Below are 15,718 nucleotides of genomic sequence, written 5' to 3'. Positions count from 1 at the left end.
AAATGGGCAATGAAAGTTACTGCTCCGGAACACTCAGGATAATCCTTTACTGCTTTAAACCAAACTGGAAAAGACACAGAGAGTTGCAGCAGCAACTTTGGGGTTTTCGTTTTGGTTTGTTTACAGAGAAGGAAGCCTGACCTTCGATAGCTCAGTTGGTAGAGCGGAGGACTGTAGTCTACTGTCAATGGCCATCCTTAGGTTGCTGGTTCGAATCCGGCTCGAAGGATCTCTCTTTATGTAGATCCAATGAGTGCTAGCCACCCTTCTGTTGGCTCTGACCTTTGAGATCCACCCCTCCAGAAAACATTAACTTCCCTGACTGGGAATCGAACCCGGGCAGCGGCGGTGAGAGCGCCGAATCCTAGCCACTAGACCACCAGGGACTGAAAACAAAGAAAGTGCCTCCTCTGGTGGCTGGCTCTGGTGGCTGGCTCTGGTACCTAGAAAAAAACGCTCTAGTGATGGCATAACGTATTTCTCAGTCGAATAAAACAATCCTGGGGCTCCTCCCCTAATGGTGGGCGTGTCAGGCCTGAATAAAGTGGGTGGGCTTTGCATGGAAACAAACAAAGAATGAATATGAATTCAAGCATTTGCACTTGCCTCCTCCTACTCAGTTTAATTTGAAGCTCATTTATTCTTCAGGGAATTAAATTTAAGCATTTGCACTTGCCTCTTTCTACTCACTTTAATTTAAAAACAGAAGTAACCAAGCTCAAGGACTGTTCTTCATGAGCTGTAGTTCTTGCTCATCTTCACTAAGCAGGCCAATAATTAGCCAAATATCAGCTGAAATGATTGCCCTCGACTGCTGCCTTGAGTGAGCATTCCTGTTTCTGCTTTAACCTCTGTGAAGGCCAAGGCTTTTTTTTTATTTGACTCAATCTTATTTATTCTTCAGGGAATCAAACACAAAGACAAAAAGAGCATGACAAGGCATGGACAAAGCAGAAATGTTTCCCATGGAAAAATGCCATGCTTTTCCCAACTGTTGAATTCATTCCTGCATTTTCCCTAAGAATTAAACAAAATGGGCAATGAAAGTTACTGCTTCGGAACACTCAGGATAATCCTTTACTGCTTTAAACCAAACTAGAAAAGACACAGAGAGTTGCAGCAGCAACTTTGGGCTTTTCGTTTTGGTTTGTTTACAGAAAAAGAAGCCTGACCTTCGATAGCTCAGTTGGTAGAGCGGAGGACTGTAGTCTACTGTCAATGGCCATCCTTAGGTTGCTGGTTCGAATCCGGCTCGAAGGATCTCTCTTTATGTAGATCCAATGAGTGCTAGCCACCTTTCTGTTGGCTCTGAACTTCGAGATCCACCCGTCCAGAAAAACTTCCCTGACCGGGAATCGAACGCGGGCCGCGGCGGTGAGAGCGCCGAATCCTAGCCACTAGACCACCAGGGACTGAAGACAAAGAAAGTGCCTCCTCTGGTGGCTGGCTCTGGTACATAGAAAAAAACGCTCTAGTGATGGCATAACGTATTTCTCAGTCGAATAAAACAATCCTGGGGCTCCTCCCCTAATGGTGGGCGTGTCGGGCCTGAATAAAGTGGGTAGGCTTTGCATGGAAACTAACAAAGAATGAATATGAATTTAAGCATTTGCACTTGCTTCCTCCTACTCAGTTTAATTTGAAGCTCATTTATTCTTCAGGGAATTAAATTTAAGCATTTGCACTTGCCTCCTTCTACTCACTTTAATTTAAAAACAGAAGTAACCAAGCTCAAGGACTGTTCTTCATGAGCTTTGGTTCTTGCTCATCTTCACTAAGCAGGCCAATAATTAGCCAAATATCAGCTGAAATGATTGCCCTCGACTCCTGCCTTGAGTGAGCGTTCCTGTTTCTGCTTTAACCTCTGTGAAGGCCAAGCCTTTTTTTTATTTGACTCAATCTTATTTATTCTTCAGGGAATCAAACACAAAGACAAAAAGAGCATGACAAGGCATGGACAAAGCAGAAATGTTACTCATGGAAAAATGCCATGCTTTTCCCAACTGTTGAATTCATTCCTGCGTTTTCCCTAAGAATTAAACAAAATGGGCAATGAACGTTACCGCTCCGGATCTCTCAGGATATTCCTTTACTGCTTTAAACCAAACTGGAAAAGACACAGAGAGTTGCAGCAGCAACTTTGGGCTTTTCGTTTTGGCTTGTTTACAGAGAAAGAAGCATGACCTTCGATAGCTCAGTTGGTAGAGCGGAGGACTGTAGTCTACTGTCAGTGGCCATCCTTAGGTCGCTGGTTCGAATGCGGCTTGAAGGATCTCTCTTTATGTAGATCCAATGAGTGCTAGCCACCTTTCTGTTGGCTCTGAACTTCGAGATCCACCCGTCCAGAAAAACTTAACTTCCCTGACCGGGAATCGAACCCGGGCCGCGGCGGTGAGAGCGCCGAATCCTAGCCACTAGACCACCAGGGACTGAAGACAAAGAAAGTGCCTCCTCTGGTGGCTGGCTCTGGTACCTAGAAAAAACGCTCCAGTGATGGCATAACGTATTTCTCAGTCGAATAAAACAATCCTGGGGCTCCTCCCCTAATGGTGGGCGTGTCGGGCCTGAATAAAGTGGGTGCGCTTTGCATGGAAACTAACAAAGAATGAATATGAATTCAAGCATTTGCACTTGCTTCCTCCTAAACAGTTTAATTTGAAGCTCATTTATTCTTCAGGGAATTAAATTTAAGCATTTGCACTTGCCTCTTTCTACTCACTTTAATTTAGAAACAGAAGTAACCAAGCTCAAGGACTGTTCTTCATGAGCTGTAGTTCTTGCTCATCTTCACTTAGCAGGCCAATAATTAGCCAAATATCAGCTGAAATGATTGCCCTCGACTGCTGCCTTGAGTGAGCGTTCCTGTTTCTGCTTTAACCTCTGTAAAGGCCAAGGCTTTTTTTTATTTGACTCAATCTTATTTATTCTTCAGGGAATCAAACACAAAGACAAAAAGAGCATGACAAGGCATGGACAAAGCAGAAATGTTTCTCATGGAAAAATGCCATGCTTTTCCCAACTGTTGAATTCATTCCTGCATTTTCCCTAAGAATTAAACAAAATGGGCAATGAAAGTTACTGCTCCGGAACACTTAGAATATTCCTTTACTGCTTTAAACCAAACTGGAAAAGACACAGAGAGTTGCAGCAGCAACTTTGGGCTTTTCGTTTTGGTTTGTTTACAGAGAAAGAAGCCAGACCTTCGATAGCTCAGTTGGTAGAGCGGAGGACTGTAGTCTACTGTCAATGGCCATCCTTAGGTTGCTGGTTCGAATCTGGCTCGAAGGATCTCTCTTTATGTAGATCCAATGAGTGCTAGCTGCCTTTCTGTTGGCTCTGAACTTCGAGATCCAGCCGTCCAGAAAAACTTAACTTCCCTGATAGGGAATCGAACCCGGGCCGCGGCGAGAGCGCCGAATCCTAGCCACTAGACCACCAGGGACTGAAGACAAAGAAAGTGCCTCCTCTGGTGGCTGGCTCTGGTACCTAGAAAAAAACGCTCTAGTGATGGCATAACGTATTTCTCAGTCGAAAAAAACAATCCTGGGGCTCCTCCCCTCATGGTGGGCGTGTCGGGCCTGAATAAAGTGGGTGGGCTTTGCATGGAAACTAACAAAGAATGAATATGAATTCAAGCATTTGCACTTGCCTCCTCCTACTCAGTTTAATTTGAAGCTCATTTATTCTTCAGGGAATTAAATTTAAGCATTTGCACTTGCCTCCTTCTACTCACTTTAATTTACAAAATGAAGTAACCAAGCTCAAGGACTGTTCTTCATGAGCTGTAGTTCTTGCTCATCTTCACTTAGCAGGCCAATAATTAGCCAAATATCAGCTGAAATGATTGCCCTCGACTGCTGCCTTGAGTGAGCGTTCCTGTTTCTGCTTTAACCTCTGTAAAGGCCAAGGCTTTTTTTTTTATTTGACTCAATCTTATTTATTCTTCAGGGAATCAAACACAAAGACAAAAAGAGCATGACAAGGCATGGACAAAGCAGAAATGTTTCTCATGGAAAAATGCCATGCTTTTCCCAACTGTTGAATTCATTCCTGCATTTTCCCTAAGAATTAAACAAAATGGGCAATGAAAGTTACTGCTCCGGAACACTTAGAATATTCCTTTACTGCTTTAAACCAAACTGGAAAAGACACAGAGAGTTGCAGCAGCTACTTTGGGCTTTTCGTTTTGGTTTGTTTACAGAGAAAGAAGCCAGACCTTCGATAGCTCAGTTGGTAGAGCGGAGGACTGTAGTCTACTGTCAATGGCCATCCTTAGGTTGCTGGTTCGAATGCGGCTCGAAGGATCTCTCTTTATGTAGATCCAATGAGTGCTAGCTGCCTTTCTGTTGGCTCTGAACTTCGAGATCCACCCGTCCAGAAAAACTTAACTTCCCTGACCGGGAATCGAACCCGGGCCGCGGCGGTGAGAGCGCCGAATCCTAGCCACTAGACCACCAGGGACTGAAGACAAAGAAAGTGCCTCCTCTGGTGGCTGGCTCTGGTACCTAGAAAAAACGCTCCAGTGATGGCATAACGTATTTCTCAGTCGAATAAAACAATCCTGGGGCACCTCCCCTAATGGTGGGCGTGTCGGGCCTGAATAAAGTGGGTGGGCTTTGGATGGAAACTAACAAAGAATGAATATGAATTCAAGCATTTGCACTTGCTTCCTCCTACTTAGTTTAATTTGAAGCTTGTTTATTTTTCAGGGAATTAAATTTAAGCATTTGCACTTGCCTCCTTCTACTCACTTTAATTTAAAAACAGAAGTAACCAAGCTCAAGGACTGTTCTTCATGAGCTGTAGTTCTTGCTCATCCTCACTAAGCAGGCCAATAATTAGCCAAATAACAGCTGAAATGATTGCCCTCGACTCCTGCCTTGAGTGAGCGTTCCTGTTTCTGCTTTAACCTCTGTGAAGGCCAAGCCTTTTTTTTATTTGACTCAATCTTATTTATTCTTCAGGGAATCAAACACAAAGACAAAAAGAGCATGACAAGGCATGGACAAAGCAGAAATGTTTCTCAATGAAAAATGCCATGCTTTTCCCAACTGTTGAATTCATTCCTGCATTTTCCCTAATAATTAAACAAAATGGGCAATGAAAGTTACTGCTCCGGAACACTCAGGAAAATCCTTTACTGCTTTAAACCAAACTGGAAAAGACACAGAGTTGCAGCAGCAACTTTGGGGTTTTCGTTTTGGTTTGTTTACAGAGAAAGAAGCCTGACCTTCGATAGCTCAGTTGGTAGAGCGGAGGACTGTAGTCTACTGTCAATGGCCATCCTTAGGTCGCTGGTTCGAATCCGGCTCGAAGGATCTCTCTTTATGTAGATCCAATTAGTGCTAGCCACCTTTCTGTTGGCTCTGAACTTCGAGATCCACCCGTCCAGAAAAACTTAACTTCCCTGACCGGGCCGCGGCGGCGAGAGCGCCGAATCCTAGCCACTAGGCCACTAGACCACCAGGGACTGAAGACAAAGAAAGTGCCTCCTCTGGTGGCTGGCTCTGGTACCTAGAAAAAAACGCTCTAGTGATGGCATAACGTATTTCTCAGTCGAATAAAACAATCCTGGGGCTCCTCCCCTAATGGTGGGCGTGTCAGGCCTGAATAAAGTGGGTGGGCTTTGCATGGAAACAAACAAAGAATGAATATGAATTCAAGCATTTGCACTTGCCTCCTCCTACTCAGTTTAATTTGAAGCTCATTTATTCTTCAGGGAATTAAATTTAAGCATTTGCACTTGCCTCCTTCTACTCACTTTAATTTAAAAACAGAAGTAACCAAGCTCAAGGACTGTTCTTCATGAGCTTTGGTTCTTGCTCATCTTCACTAAGCAGGCCAATAATTAGCCAAATATCAGCTGAAATGATTGCCCTCGACTCCTGCCTTGAGTGAGCGTTCCTGTTTCTGCTTTAACCTCTGTGAAGGCCAAGCCTTTTTTTTATTTGACTCAATCTTATTTATTCTTCAGGGAATCAAACACAAAGACAAAAAGAGCATGACAAGGCATGGACAAAGCAGAAATGTTTCTCAATGAAAAATGCCATGCTTTTCCCAACTGTTGAATTCATTCCTGCATTTTCCCTAATAATTAAACAAAATGGGCAATGAAAGTTACTGCTCCGGAACACTCAGGAAAATCCTTTACTGCTTTAAACCAAACTGGAAAAGACACAGAGTTGCAGCAGCAACTTTGGGGTTTTCGTTTTGGTTTGTTTACAGAGAAAGAAGCCTGACCTTCGATAGCTCAGTTGGTAGAGCGGAGGACTGTAGTCTACTGTCAATGGCCATCCTTAGGTCGCTGGTTCGAATCCGGCTCGAAGGATCTCTCTTTATGTAGATCCAATTAGTGCTAGCCACCTTTCTGTTGGCTCTGAACTTCGAGATCCACCCGTCCAGAAAAACTTAACTTCCCTGACCGGGCCGCGGCGGCGAGAGCGCCGAATCCTAGCCACTAGGCCACTAGACCACCAGGGACTGAAGACAAAGAAAGTGCCTCCTCTGGTGGCTGGCTCTGGTACCTAGAAAAAAACGCTCTAGTGATGGCATAACGTATTTCTCAGTCGAATAAAACAATCCTGGGGCTCCTCCCCTAATGGTGGGCGTGTCAGGCCTGAATAAAGTGGGTGGGCTTTGCATGGAAACAAACAAAGAATGAATATGAATTCAAGCATTTGCACTTGCCTCCTCCTACTCAGTTTAATTTGAAGCTCATTTATTCTTCAGGGAATTAAATTTAAGCATTTGCACTTGCCTCCTTCTACTCACTTTAATTTAAAAACAGAAGTAACCAAGCTCAAGGACTGTTCTTCATGAGCTGTAGTTCTTGCTCATCTTCACTAAGCAGGCCAATAATTAGCCAAATATCAGCTGAAATGATTGCCCTCGACTGCTGCCTTGAGTGAGCGTTCCTGTTTCTGCTTTAACCCCTGTGAAGGCCAAGGCTTTTTTTTATTTGACTCAATCTTATTTATTCTTCAGGGAATCAAACACAAAGACAAAAAGAGCATGACAAGGCATGGACAAAGCAGAAATGTTTCTCAATGAAAAATGCCATGCTTTTCCCAACTGTTGAATTCATTCCTGCATTTTCCCTAAGAATTAAACAAAATGGGCAATGAAAGTTACTGCTCCGGAACACTCAGGATAATCCTTTACTGCTTTAAACCAAACTGGAAAAGACACAGAGAGTTGCAGCAGCAACTTTGGGGTTTTCGTTTTGGTTTGTTTACAGAGAAGGAAGCCTGACCTTCGATAGCTCAGTTGGTAGAGCGGAGGACTGTAGTCTACTGTCAATGGCCATCCTTAGGTTGCTGGTTCGAATCCGGCTCGAAGGATCTCTCTTTATGTAGATCCAATGAGTGCTAGCCACCCTTCTGTTGGCTCTGACCTTTGAGATCCACCCCTCCAGAAAACATTAACTTCCCTGACTGGGAATCGAACCCGGGCAGCGGCGGTGAGAGCGCCGAATCCTAGCCACTAGACCACCAGGGACTGAAAACAAAGAAAGTGCCTCCTCTGGTGGCTGGCTCTGGTGGCTGGCTCTGGTACCTAGAAAAAAACGCTCTAGTGATGGCATAACGTATTTCTCAGTCGAATAAAACAATCCTGGGGCTCCTCCCCTAATGGTGGGCGTGTCAGGCCTGAATAAAGTGGGTGGGCTTTGCATGGAAACAAACAAAGAATGAATATGAATTCAAGCATTTGCACTTGCCTCCTCCTACTCAGTTTAATTTGAAGCTCATTTATTCTTCAGGGAATTAAATTTAAGCATTTGCACTTGCCTCTTTCTACTCACTTTAATTTAAAAACAGAAGTAACCAAGCTCAAGGACTGTTCTTCATGAGCTGTAGTTCTTGCTCATCTTCACTAAGCAGGCCAATAATTAGCCAAATATCAGCTGAAATGATTGCCCTCGACTGCTGCCTTGAGTGAGCATTCCTGTTTCTGCTTTAACCTCTGTGAAGGCCAAGGCTTTTTTTTTATTTGACTCAATCTTATTTATTCTTCAGGGAATCAAACACAAAGACAAAAAGAGCATGACAAGGCATGGACAAAGCAGAAATGTTTCCCATGGAAAAATGCCATGCTTTTCCCAACTGTTGAATTCATTCCTGCATTTTCCCTAAGAATTAAACAAAATGGGCAATGAAAGTTACTGCTTCGGAACACTCAGGATAATCCTTTACTGCTTTAAACCAAACTAGAAAAGACACAGAGAGTTGCAGCAGCAACTTTGGGCTTTTCGTTTTGGTTTGTTTACAGAAAAAGAAGCCTGACCTTCGATAGCTCAGTTGGTAGAGCGGAGGACTGTAGTCTACTGTCAATGGCCATCCTTAGGTTGCTGGTTCGAATCCGGCTCGAAGGATCTCTCTTTATGTAGATCCAATGAGTGCTAGCCACCTTTCTGTTGGCTCTGAACTTCGAGATCCACCCGTCCAGAAAAACTTCCCTGACCGGGAATCGAACGCGGGCCGCGGCGGTGAGAGCGCCGAATCCTAGCCACTAGACCACCAGGGACTGAAGACAAAGAAAGTGCCTCCTCTGGTGGCTGGCTCTGGTACATAGAAAAAAACGCTCTAGTGATGGCATAACGTATTTCTCAGTCGAATAAAACAATCCTGGGGCTCCTCCCCTAATGGTGGGCGTGTCGGGCCTGAATAAAGTGGGTAGGCTTTGCATGGAAACTAACAAAGAATGAATATGAATTTAAGCATTTGCACTTGCTTCCTCCTACTCAGTTTAATTTGAAGCTCATTTATTCTTCAGGGAATTAAATTTAAGCATTTGCACTTGCCTCCTTCTACTCACTTTAATTTAAAAACAGAAGTAACCAAGCTCAAGGACTGTTCTTCATGAGCTTTGGTTCTTGCTCATCTTCACTAAGCAGGCCAATAATTAGCCAAATATCAGCTGAAATGATTGCCCTCGACTCCTGCCTTGAGTGAGCGTTCCTGTTTCTGCTTTAACCTCTGTGAAGGCCAAGCCTTTTTTTTATTTGACTCAATCTTATTTATTCTTCAGGGAATCAAACACAAAGACAAAAAGAGCATGACAAGGCATGGACAAAGCAGAAATGTTACTCATGGAAAAATGCCATGCTTTTCCCAACTGTTGAATTCATTCCTGCGTTTTCCCTAAGAATTAAACAAAATGGGCAATGAACGTTACCGCTCCGGATCTCTCAGGATATTCCTTTACTGCTTTAAACCAAACTGGAAAAGACACAGAGAGTTGCAGCAGCAACTTTGGGCTTTTCGTTTTGGCTTGTTTACAGAGAAAGAAGCATGACCTTCGATAGCTCAGTTGGTAGAGCGGAGGACTGTAGTCTACTGTCAGTGGCCATCCTTAGGTCGCTGGTTCGAATGCGGCTTGAAGGATCTCTCTTTATGTAGATCCAATGAGTGCTAGCCACCTTTCTGTTGGCTCTGAACTTCGAGATCCACCCGTCCAGAAAAACTTAACTTCCCTGACCGGGAATCGAACCCGGGCCGCGGCGGTGAGAGCGCCGAATCCTAGCCACTAGACCACCAGGGACTGAAGACAAAGAAAGTGCCTCCTCTGGTGGCTGGCTCTGGTACCTAGAAAAAACGCTCCAGTGATGGCATAACGTATTTCTCAGTCGAATAAAACAATCCTGGGGCTCCTCCCCTAATGGTGGGCGTGTCGGGCCTGAATAAAGTGGGTGCGCTTTGCATGGAAACTAACAAAGAATGAATATGAATTCAAGCATTTGCACTTGCTTCCTCCTAAACAGTTTAATTTGAAGCTCATTTATTCTTCAGGGAATTAAATTTAAGCATTTGCACTTGCCTCTTTCTACTCACTTTAATTTAGAAACAGAAGTAACCAAGCTCAAGGACTGTTCTTCATGAGCTGTAGTTCTTGCTCATCTTCACTTAGCAGGCCAATAATTAGCCAAATATCAGCTGAAATGATTGCCCTCGACTGCTGCCTTGAGTGAGCGTTCCTGTTTCTGCTTTAACCTCTGTAAAGGCCAAGGCTTTTTTTTATTTGACTCAATCTTATTTATTCTTCAGGGAATCAAACACAAAGACAAAAAGAGCATGACAAGGCATGGACAAAGCAGAAATGTTTCTCATGGAAAAATGCCATGCTTTTCCCAACTGTTGAATTCATTCCTGCATTTTCCCTAAGAATTAAACAAAATGGGCAATGAAAGTTACTGCTCCGGAACACTTAGAATATTCCTTTACTGCTTTAAACCAAACTGGAAAAGACACAGAGAGTTGCAGCAGCAACTTTGGGCTTTTCGTTTTGGTTTGTTTACAGAGAAAGAAGCCAGACCTTCGATAGCTCAGTTGGTAGAGCGGAGGACTGTAGTCTACTGTCAATGGCCATCCTTAGGTTGCTGGTTCGAATCTGGCTCGAAGGATCTCTCTTTATGTAGATCCAATGAGTGCTAGCTGCCTTTCTGTTGGCTCTGAACTTCGAGATCCAGCCGTCCAGAAAAACTTAACTTCCCTGATAGGGAATCGAACCCGGGCCGCGGCGAGAGCGCCGAATCCTAGCCACTAGACCACCAGGGACTGAAGACAAAGAAAGTGCCTCCTCTGGTGGCTGGCTCTGGTACCTAGAAAAAAACGCTCTAGTGATGGCATAACGTATTTCTCAGTCGAAAAAAACAATCCTGGGGCTCCTCCCCTCATGGTGGGCGTGTCGGGCCTGAATAAAGTGGGTGGGCTTTGCATGGAAACTAACAAAGAATGAATATGAATTCAAGCATTTGCACTTGCCTCCTCCTACTCAGTTTAATTTGAAGCTCATTTATTCTTCAGGGAATTAAATTTAAGCATTTGCACTTGCCTCCTTCTACTCACTTTAATTTACAAAATGAAGTAACCAAGCTCAAGGACTGTTCTTCATGAGCTGTAGTTCTTGCTCATCTTCACTTAGCAGGCCAATAATTAGCCAAATATCAGCTGAAATGATTGCCCTCGACTGCTGCCTTGAGTGAGCGTTCCTGTTTCTGCTTTAACCTCTGTAAAGGCCAAGGCTTTTTTTTTTATTTGACTCAATCTTATTTATTCTTCAGGGAATCAAACACAAAGACAAAAAGAGCATGACAAGGCATGGACAAAGCAGAAATGTTTCTCATGGAAAAATGCCATGCTTTTCCCAACTGTTGAATTCATTCCTGCATTTTCCCTAAGAATTAAACAAAATGGGCAATGAAAGTTACTGCTCCGGAACACTTAGAATATTCCTTTACTGCTTTAAACCAAACTGGAAAAGACACAGAGAGTTGCAGCAGCTACTTTGGGCTTTTCGTTTTGGTTTGTTTACAGAGAAAGAAGCCAGACCTTCGATAGCTCAGTTGGTAGAGCGGAGGACTGTAGTCTACTGTCAATGGCCATCCTTAGGTTGCTGGTTCGAATGCGGCTCGAAGGATCTCTCTTTATGTAGATCCAATGAGTGCTAGCTGCCTTTCTGTTGGCTCTGAACTTCGAGATCCACCCGTCCAGAAAAACTTAACTTCCCTGACCGGGAATCGAACCCGGGCCGCGGCGGTGAGAGCGCCGAATCCTAGCCACTAGACCACCAGGGACTGAAGACAAAGAAAGTGCCTCCTCTGGTGGCTGGCTCTGGTACCTAGAAAAAACGCTCCAGTGATGGCATAACGTATTTCTCAGTCGAATAAAACAATCCTGGGGCACCTCCCCTAATGGTGGGCGTGTCGGGCCTGAATAAAGTGGGTGGGCTTTGGATGGAAACTAACAAAGAATGAATATGAATTCAAGCATTTGCACTTGCTTCCTCCTACTTAGTTTAATTTGAAGCTTGTTTATTTTTCAGGGAATTAAATTTAAGCATTTGCACTTGCCTCCTTCTACTCACTTTAATTTAAAAACAGAAGTAACCAAGCTCAAGGACTGTTCTTCATGAGCTGTAGTTCTTGCTCATCCTCACTAAGCAGGCCAATAATTAGCCAAATAACAGCTGAAATGATTGCCCTCGACTCCTGCCTTGAGTGAGCGTTCCTGTTTCTGCTTTAACCTCTGTGAAGGCCAAGCCTTTTTTTTATTTGACTCAATCTTATTTATTCTTCAGGGAATCAAACACAAAGACAAAAAGAGCATGACAAGGCATGGAGAAAGCAGAAATGTTTCTCATGGAAAGATGCCATGCTTTTCCCAACTGTTGAATTCATTCCTGCATTTTCCCTAAGAATTAAAGAAAATAGGCAATGAAAGTTACTGCTCCGGAACACTCAGGATATTCCTTTACTGCTTTAAACCAAACTGGAAAAGACACAAAGAGTTGCAGCAGCAACTTTGGGCTTTTCGTTTTGGTTTGTTTACAGAGAAAGAAGCCTGACCTTCGATAGCTCAGTTGGTAGAGCGGAGGGCTGTAGTCTACTGTCAATGGCCATCCTTAGGTTGCTGGTTCGAATCCGGCTTGAAGGATCTCTCTTTATGTAGATCGAGTATAACGAGTGCTAGCTGCCTTTCTGTTGGCTCTGAACTTCGAGATCCAGCCGTCCAGAAAAACTTAACTTCCCTGATAGGGAATCGAACCCGGGCCGCGGCGAGAGCGCCGAATCCTAGCCACTAGACCACCAGGGACTGAAGACAAAGAAAGTGCCTCCTCTGGTGGCTGGCTCTGGTACCTAGAAAAAAACGCTCTAGTGATGGCATAACGTATTTCTCAGTCGAATAAAACAATCCTGGGGCACCTCCCCTAATGGTGGGCGTGTCGGGCCTGAATAAAGTGGGTGGGCTTTGGATGAAAACTAACAAAGAATGAATATGAATTCAAGCATTTGCACTTGCTTCCTCCTACTCAGTTTAATTTGAAGCTCGTTTATTCTTCAGGGAATTAAATTTAAGCATTTGCACTTGCCTCCTTCTACTCACTTTAATTTAAAAACAGAAGTAACCAAGCTTAAGGACTGTTCTTCATGAGCTGTAGTTCTTGCACATCTTCACTAAGCAGGCCAATAATTAGCCAAATATCAGCTGAAATGATTGCCCTCGACTGCTGCCTTGAGTGAGCATTCCTGTTACTGCTTTAACCTCTGTGAAGGCCAAGCCTTTTTTTTATTTGACTCAATCTTATTTATTTTTCAGGGAATCAAACACAAAGACAAAAAGAGCATGACAAGGCATGGACAAAGCAGAAATGTTTCTCATGGAAAAATGCCATGCTTTTCCCAACTGTTGAATGCATTTTCCCTAAGAATTAAACAAAATGGGCAATGAAAGTTACTGCTCCGGAACACTCAGGATATTCCTTAACTGCTTTAAACCAAACTGGAAAAGACACAGAGAGTTGCAGCAGCAACTTTGGGCTTTTCGTTTTGGTTTGTTTACAGAGAAAGAAGCCTGACCTTCGATAGCTCAGTTGGTAGAGCGGAGGACTGTAGTCTACTGTCAATGGCCATCCTTAGGTCGCTGGTTCGAATGCGGCTCGAAGCATCTCTCTTTATGTAGATCCAATGAGTGCTAGCTGCCTCTCTGTTGGCTCTGAACTTCGAGATCCAGCCGTCCAGAAAAACTTAACTTCCCTGACCGGGAATCGAACCCGGGCCGCGGCGGTGAGAGCGCCGAATCCTAGCCACTAGACCACCAGGGACTGAAGACAAAGAAAGTGCCTCCTCTGGTGGCTGGCTCTGGTACCTAGAAAAAAACGCTCTAGTGATGGCATAACGTATTTCTCAGTCGAAAAAAACAATCCTGGGGCTCCTCCCCTAATGGTGGGCGTGTCGGGCCTGAATAAAGTGGGTGGGCTTTGCATGGAAACTAACAAAGAATGAATATGAATTCAAGCATTTGCACTTGCCTCCTCCTACTCAGTTTAATTTGAAGCTCATTTATTCTTCAGGGAATTAAATTTAAGCATTTGCACTTGCCTCCTTCTACTCACTTTAATTTACAAAATGAAGTAACCAAGCTCAAGGACTGTTCTTCATGAGCTGTAGTTCTTGCTCATCTTCACTTAGCAGGCCAATAATTAGCCAAATATCAGCTGAAATGATTGCCCTCGACTGCTGCCTTGAGTGAGCGTTCCTGTTTCTGCTTTAACCTCTGTAAAGGCCAAGGCTTTTTTTTTTATTTGACTCAATCTTATTTATTCTTCAGGGAATCAAACACAAAGACAAAAAGAGCATGACAAGGCATGGACAAAGCAGAAATGTTTCTCATGGAAAAATGCCATGCTTTTCCCAACTGTTGAATTCATTCCTGCATTTTCCCTAAGAATTAAACAAAATGGGCAATGAAAGTTACTGCTCCGGAACACTTAGAATATTCCTTTACTGCTTTAAACCAAACTGGAAAAGACACAGAGAGTTGCAGCAGCAACTTTGGGCTTTTCGTTTTGGTTTGTTTACAGAGAAAGAAGCCAGACCTTCGATAGCTCAGTTGGTAGAGCGGAGGACTGTAGTCTACTGTCAATGGCCATCCTTAGGTTGCTGGTTCGAATGCGGCTCGAAGGATCTCTCTTTATGTAGATCCAATGAGTGCTAGCCGCCTTTCTGTTGGCTCTGAACTTCGAGATCCACCCGTCCAGAAAAACTTAACTTCCCTGACCGGGAATCGAACCCGGGCCGCGGCGAAAGCGCCGAATCCTAGCCACTAGACCACCAGGGACTGAAGACAAAGAAAGTGCCTCCTCTGGTGGCTGGCTCTGGTACCTAGAAAAAACGCTCCAGTGATGGCATAACGTATTTCTCAGTCGAATAAAACAATCCTGGGGTACCTCCCCTAATGGTGGGCGTGTCGGGCCTGAATAAAGTGGGTGGGCTTTGGATGGAAACTAACAAAGAATGAATATGAATTCAAGCATTTGCACTTGCTTCCTCCTACTTAGTTTAATTTGAAGCTCGTTTATTTTTCAGGGAATTAAATTTAAGCATTTGCACTTGCCTCCTTCTACTCACTTTAATTTAAAAACAGAAGTAACCAAGCTCAAGGACTGTTCTTCATGAGCTGTAGTTCTTGCTCATCTTCACTAAGCAGGCCAATAATTAGCCAAATATCAGCTGAAATGATTGCCCTCGACTCCTGCCTTGAGTGAGCGTTCCTGTTTCTGCTTTAACCTCTGTGAAGGCCAAGCCTTTTTTTTATTTGACTCAATCTTATTTATTCTTCAGGGAATCAAACACAAAGACAAAAAGAGCATGACAAGGCATGGAGAAAGCAGAAATGTTTCTCATGGAAAGATGCCATGCTTTTCCCAACTGTTGAATTCATTCCTGCATTTTCCCTAAGAATTAAAGAAAATAGGCAATGAAAGTTACTGCTCCGGAACACTCAGGATATTCCTTTACTGCTTTAAACCAAACTGGAAAAGACACAAAGAGTTGCAGCAGCAACTTTGGGCTTTTCGTTTTGGTTTGTTTACAGAGAAAGAAGCCTGACCTTCGATAGCTCAGTTGGTAGAGCAGAGGGCTGTAGTCTACTGTCAATGGCCATCCTTAGGTTGCTGGTTCGAATCCGGCTTGAAGGATCTCTCTTTATGTAGATCGAGTATAACGAGTGCTAGCTGCCTTTCTGTTGGCTCTGAACTTCGAGATCCAGCCGTCCAGAAAAACTTAACTTCCCTGATAGGGAATCGAACCCGGGCCGCGGCGAGAGCGCCGAATCCTAGCCACTAGACCACCAGGGACTGAAGACAAAGAAAGTGCCTCCTCTGGTGGCTGGCTCTGGTACCTAGAAAAAAACGCTCTAGTGATGGCATAACGTATTTCTCA

At 43.9% G+C, this 15,718-nt stretch overlaps 7 non-coding genes across 7 annotated transcripts; 2 read left to right on the top strand and 5 right to left on the bottom strand.

Annotated features, from left to right (window-relative positions):
* Nucleotides 1-2,357: 2,357 nt before the first annotated feature.
* On the bottom strand, nt 2,358-2,429 carry trnae-cuc (transfer RNA glutamic acid (anticodon CUC)). The gene has a single exon. It is a non-coding gene; the product is annotated as a tRNA-Glu (tRNA).
* A 1,960-nt stretch (nt 2,430-4,389) lies between these two features.
* On the bottom strand, nt 4,390-4,461 carry trnae-cuc (transfer RNA glutamic acid (anticodon CUC)). Its single transcript has one exon. It is a non-coding gene; the product is annotated as a tRNA-Glu (tRNA).
* A 768-nt stretch (nt 4,462-5,229) lies between these two features.
* Nucleotides 5,230-5,318, top strand: trnay-gua (transfer RNA tyrosine (anticodon GUA)). The gene is given in 2 exon segments: nt 5,230-5,266; nt 5,283-5,318. It is a non-coding gene; the product is annotated as a tRNA-Tyr (tRNA).
* Nucleotides 5,319-6,239: 921 nt separating this feature from the next.
* On the top strand, nt 6,240-6,328 carry trnay-gua (transfer RNA tyrosine (anticodon GUA)). Its single transcript is given in 2 exon segments — nt 6,240-6,276; nt 6,293-6,328. It is a non-coding gene; the product is annotated as a tRNA-Tyr (tRNA).
* Nucleotides 6,329-9,468: 3,140 nt separating this feature from the next.
* Nucleotides 9,469-9,540, bottom strand: trnae-cuc (transfer RNA glutamic acid (anticodon CUC)). The gene has a single exon. It is a non-coding gene; the product is annotated as a tRNA-Glu (tRNA).
* Nucleotides 9,541-11,500: 1,960 nt separating this feature from the next.
* On the bottom strand, nt 11,501-11,572 carry trnae-cuc (transfer RNA glutamic acid (anticodon CUC)). The gene has a single exon. It is a non-coding gene; the product is annotated as a tRNA-Glu (tRNA).
* A 1,955-nt stretch (nt 11,573-13,527) lies between these two features.
* trnae-cuc (transfer RNA glutamic acid (anticodon CUC)) lies at nt 13,528-13,599 on the bottom strand. Its single transcript has one exon. It is a non-coding gene; the product is annotated as a tRNA-Glu (tRNA).
* Nucleotides 13,600-15,718: the final 2,119 nt, after the last annotated feature.

The sequence above is a fragment of the Clarias gariepinus genome, chromosome 28 (assembly GCF_024256425.1).
Source record: "Clarias gariepinus isolate MV-2021 ecotype Netherlands chromosome 28, CGAR_prim_01v2, whole genome shotgun sequence".
NCBI lineage: Eukaryota > Metazoa > Chordata > Actinopteri > Siluriformes > Clariidae > Clarias > Clarias gariepinus.
The sequence above is the reverse complement of the archived record's forward strand: the minus strand, read 5'-3'. Positions and strand labels throughout refer to the sequence as shown.